Source organism: Vombatus ursinus, unplaced genomic scaffold (genome assembly GCF_900497805.2).
Source record: "Vombatus ursinus unplaced genomic scaffold, bare-nosed wombat genome assembly UNPS02012758.1, whole genome shotgun sequence".
In the NCBI taxonomy this organism is placed as follows: domain Eukaryota; kingdom Metazoa; phylum Chordata; class Mammalia; order Diprotodontia; family Vombatidae; genus Vombatus; species Vombatus ursinus.
In genome coordinates this window covers 375,168-380,928 of record NW_020952536.1, presented here as the reverse complement: position 1 = coordinate 380,928, position 5,761 = coordinate 375,168, and positions in this window count along the sequence as shown.

Here is a 5,761-nt window from a genome sequence, read left to right as displayed (position 1 = left end):
CTTCTTCTTCTTCTTCTTCTTCTTCTTCTTCTTCTTCTTCTTCTTCTCCTTCTTCTTCTCTCTCTCCTTCCTTTACTGATTACATTAAAGTCAGTCTCTGGAAGCAAGCAGTCACATTCATCCCAGCACACAGGAAACAGAATTTGGGGAAGTTACCAGATTAGAGAAGAAGATAGAATATAGAGGGGGCACATGTGCTTTTCAACTCAGAAGGAAGAGAAAACCTCAGCTCTATTAAGGAGAGAATGAACTCTCTGCTCGTAACAGTCCCTGGGGGTACAGGTGTTGGGAAATGAAGGACTGTTGGTTGGAGGGCTAGCTTTCCCATGTCTGCAGATGAGAGACCTCCTGCACTGAGCAGAGAAGGAGCCAATAGAAAGGCCGGGACTGAAGACTGGAGAGAGACAGAGTGGGGATGGTAGAGGGGGAATCTGCTGCAGAAGATGGGCTGGAATGGGATTACTTGTGTATGTAAAGGAGTCTGCCTTGTCAGGGAGAAGGGTCATTGCAATATGTAAGCTGGGTGAAGGAGGAGATAGTGGGGGAAGGCATCTGAGTGATGTGAGATGAGGAGGAGGGGAGAAGAAGGAATTTTTGGTGAATGGCCTCATTTTTTTTTTTTTGGTTAAGTATGAAGCAATGTCCTCAGCTGATAGGAGAGGGGGAGGGAGAGGCATGGAAATTTTGAGTAGAGGTGAGAAGGTCTGGAACAACCAGTGCAGTGAATTGATTAGGGGGTTTAAAAGCACTGTTTTGCTGCAGTGGGGCCCCGTCGAGATTAGATAACATACATTGGAAGGGGACCCACTTGGCAAAATTTTCTGAGTTTCTCCAGATCTGTTCAGCAGCACACGAATAGGAGTGAATACAGTGGTTGGTGGGAGTAATCCAAGCTTGGGGTTTGCTGAGGAGAGCTTGGTGATAGGGCATGGGACTTGAGTATGGAGGACAGTGTAAAATGTAACAAGAGGTCAAGATAGGGAAGGGAGGATAGTGTGGTCAGTGCAGGGGTGATGGCCTGGGAGAACTCTGAGGCTGGAGGAATCGATAGTCATGGTGAAGATGAAGAACAGAGTCTGGAATCACGAGGAAAAGGGAAAGTTAGCATGATAAAATATTGTGATCAAATAAAGGAATTGTGGAGTTCATGACCACTGCAGGGGAGCCCTTGTGGGGAATGGCAAGGTCAAGGGTATGGCCATCTATGTGGGTGATGGAGGACTGGGTCACGGGAACTGAGGACTTTGAAGAACCAAGAGTGAGCATCGCCACCTAATATGAGACTCGGGGTCAGAGGGGAGAGAGATACTGTGAGCCTGGAGCTGAGGTCACTGAAGAAAGGAGATGCCCCCGGGGCTGAGAGGACACCACCAGAATCCAGATTGGGTGATAAAAATGGATTGGATGACCTCAAAGGGGGAGAGCTACTGAGTGACCTGGTGAAGAGAGAGTCCGTAAGTGACAATGGGGAGCAAGAAGCATTGGTCTCTCCTATCGTGACTGGCAAGTTGTGGGGTGGGAGGATGGGAGACAGGGATGAGTGAAGGTACAACCAGTATTGAAAAAGGGAGGTTGAGGTTGCAGCGTCATCAGGAGGGAGCCAGGTCTCAGAGAAAGGAAAAAGATTTAAAGTAAATGCAAGGAGGAGAGAATCCTAGCAACTGGGGGAGGATTTAATTTGATTCAATTTAGTACTTTATTAAATGCCTACTGTTGGCCTGGCACAGTGGGAGGCAATGGGCACACAAACCCTCAAATGCAAGAATCCCTGTCTTGGATGAGCTCACATAGGAACAACATGCACACCAGTAAGTAAATGCAAAACTGAAGTGATACAAATGCAAAGTAATTTTATTGGGGAGAGAGGGAAGCACCCCCAACCGGCTGGAGCAGGAGGGTCTCTTGTAGAAAGGGGCCCTAGAACTGAGCCTGGAAGGGATCCCAGTGGGGTAGAAGGGAGGAGGGAGAGGAAGATGGAAGCCTGTGTCGGTCGGCTCACGTCCTTTCCGCATCGTTTGCTGCTGCTTGCTCTGACTCCTAAAACCAGTCGAGAAGGTCCCCCTTCTCTTTTCCCAGTAAATACTTCACAGATAAAGTGTCCCATCTGGACTCAGATGGCCCTTCATCGTCTGGAATGACAGATAAGACCCCTTCTTAGTCCACCTTGGGTAAATCAAGAAACATTCCAGGTCCATCCTATTGCTCCTTGACCAATTACTGAGCTCAAAGATGTCAAAGCATAGATTGGAAGCCTGGGACGCCATCTTGGGAGGTGCCGTGCAATCTGCTCACAATTGCCACAGTTTTGTAGGCCTCTGGCTTTCCCGTTGAGCAGCTAGGTGGTGCAGTGGATAGAGCACCAGTCCTGTAGTCAGGAAGACTCATCTTCCTGAGTTCAAATCCAACCTCAGACACTTACCGGCTGTTTGACCTTGGACAAGTCACCTAACCCTGTTTGCCTCAGCTTCCTCATCTGTGAAATGGCAAACCACTATGATATCTTTGCCAGGAAAACCCCAAGTGGGGACACAGAGAGTTGGACATAACTGAAAACGACTGAACAACAACAACAATATAATTCCCATTCCTATCTCTGGCTGGCATAAAGAATGTGCTTGAATAAATCTCTTTTAGAACCAGTACTTAGCAAAGTGCCTGGCACATAGAAGGTACTAAATAAATGTTGATTGATGCACACTTCATAGATTTAAAACTGGAAAGAACCATAAAGGCTATCTAATCTAATCCCTTCCTTTTAAAGATGGAGGCCCAGAGAGAATGTGACTTGCCCATGATCAAGTCACTTAAAATATAATAACTGTAATAGGTGAGACTTGAACCCAAATCCAGAGCTCTTCTCACTGCACCACACCTCATGTGTGGATTTCCTCTTCCCAGAGCACAAGTTAGCACATTTTCACTTGTTTGGAGATACATTTGCCTCCAGATGAAGGAATGAGAATGGATAGGAGAGGTTGTTCAACCTTCCTCCTAATTTTCAAATTCTTTGAATTCAGGGAGTCTTCATTCCCATTTCTTTATTGAATTACCATAACTTAGTTACTAAAACTTTGAGTGTTGAAAAATGGTACCTGAAAAGGCTAGTCTGTGGGTCTGGGGCTATGGAACAACCCTAGGGAAAAATGGGGATCGTTGCTGTTGAGTTGGCTGACAATCTAGGCAGACTGCCCAGCTCCCCTATTCCAGCAAAGGGCAGAAACTTGCACCAGATTGAATAACAATCAAGAAACCCAATGAGAAATTACAGTAAATGACTTCTTCCATCCCAGAACCTCACAAAAAGTTAGCCAACAGCCCACAGACAATAGGAAATGGGGCCACCAACAAAGCCAGCATCAGGACAAGCAAACAAATGCATAGCCTCCTAATGAGACCAGAGGATGGCCAGAGGCACATGTAGTCTGCAGGAATCTGTAAAGCTGCGGTTGTCAACTAACACTGGGGTCCTTGGGTAGCAAAGTAGTATGGGTGCAGCAGTGCAGGACCAGGACAGCCCAGGAGCCTTGGGCTCTGAGGGGCCTGGTATTCTGCTTTGAAGATCCATCACTTTGAACCTCAGAGATCCAAGTAGCGCCGAACCCCAGTAGGGGAAGTCAGTATAGGAACCCAGGGGACCCAGGGCCAGACCAAGCTGGACAAAAAAGCATAGCAGGACATGGGAGTCTGGACTTTGCATAAAACCCAAATTCAGAAACTAAAACTGGACCAGAGGAGCAAATCAAAGAAAATGCTAACCAGTATAAAAAATTATTAAGATCTAGAGATGTCCTAAAAGAAGGAAAAAGTAATTCCATAGCTATTGCAGCTGAGACTAAAAGAAAAAAAAAAGGATTTTCCTCAATGACTACATGAATACCTACAAGAAATGAAATGAGGCAAAAAATGAAATAAAAGCTCTGAAGGAAAGAATTGAAAAGAGAATAAAAAGCTTACAAGGGACAATGACAAACATTACCCATGTAATGGATGACCTGAAAACTAGAGTAGAACAAATAGAAATAAATGACTCCATTAGGCAATAAGAAATATTAGAACAAAAAAAATTGAAGAAAATATAAGTTACCTGTTATCAAAAACAACTGACCTGGAAAACAGGTCCAGGAGAATTAATTCAAGAATCATTGGTCTAAACAAGAACCAAAATGTTTAAAAAGCCCCTTGACACTTCATCTCAAGAAGGCATAAATGAAAACTGCTTAGATCTGTTAGAACCAGAGGGCAAAGTGAAGATAGAAAGAACCCACAAATCGCCTTCTGAAAGAAATCCCAAAAGAAGTGCCAGGAACATCAAAGTTAAAATCTAAGGCTCCTGAATCAAAGAAAAAAAAAATACTGCAAACATCCATAAGGAAACAATTCAAGTACTAAGGATCCACAAGACCTGGCAACTTCTACTTTAAATGAAAAGGGATTTTGGAATTCAGTTTTCTGAAAAGCAAAAGACAGAGGCTTATAACCAATAATAACTTACCCTGTAAAGCAGAATATAATCCTATAAAGGGGAAAAAAGTTAACCTTTAATGGGACAGAAGACTTTCAAGTACTATGACTAAAAGAACAGAGCTGAGCAGGAACTTTGAAATGCACATACAAGAGTGAAGAGAAACCCAGAAAGGTAAATTTGTCTGAGCAATTGTGAGGGGCTGCATGATGATGCAGTGCTGATATTCCAGTTGCAGGGAAAGAAACAAGTTTTCCTTCAGAGCCTTGATGTATTTAAGGGGTATTGAGGGAGTTTGGTGAGGAAGAAAGAGGATCTGAGGGTGTGTTGATTTTGTTCTGAGGGTTTTGTGTAGGGAAAGAAGAAAGAGTAATAAAGGAAATGCAGTGGTATGGAGGGAATGGAGAAGGAGCTGAAACGCTCACTCTCTGTCTGTCTGTCTGTCTGTCTGTCTGTCTGTCTCTCTCTCTCTCACACACACACACACACACACACACACACAAACAGCTTGGAGTATAGATACATCACATTCAACAGGGAAGCAACTGGAGATGATTTTTAGGAGGTAGCATAATGCCAGGGAGGGCAGAGTCACAAACAGAGCAAATTTCCTTATCTGGAAGAGAGGATTAAAAGGAAAAAAGAAAAACAGAAGAACTGGAAGCTAAGGGGTTGCTTCTGATCGCCTCTTAGATAACTGGGGAATGACTGAAAAAATGATGGTAGATGAATGTAAAGGAATCTTATTGACCTAAGAGAGGATTCCAGAGAATCCTAGGTAGTATGAACTGATGCAGAATTGAAGTGAGAAGAACCAGGGGAACAATTTATACAAGGACAATGATGCCATAAAGAAAAACAATTTTAAAAGACTTTAGAACTCTGTTCAACACAGTGACCAACCGATCATATCTCCAGAGACCTTATGATGGAGCAGGTTACCTTTTGACTTTTGGTGATGGACTCAGAGTGTGGAAAGAAACATGCATTTTTAGACAGTTAACGCTGGGGATTTGTTTTGCTTGACTAAGCTTATTTGTTATGAGAGTTTCTCTCTCTCTCAGAGGGAGGGATAGAAAGGGTGGGGGGGGGAGAAAGGAGGAGGTTGGCAATACCAATGTCATAAAAAGAGGGTAATTGAAACAATTTGAAAAATGCACAGATGGGGGCACATGGAATTTCAGAGGGAAACGCAGAGAAGCAGGAAAGTTTTTAAAGTAATGTGTGGAATTGATTATATACTTAAAGGAAACCTAAACAGTATGACAAGGAGATTCATGTTCCACATTAAATCTGCTT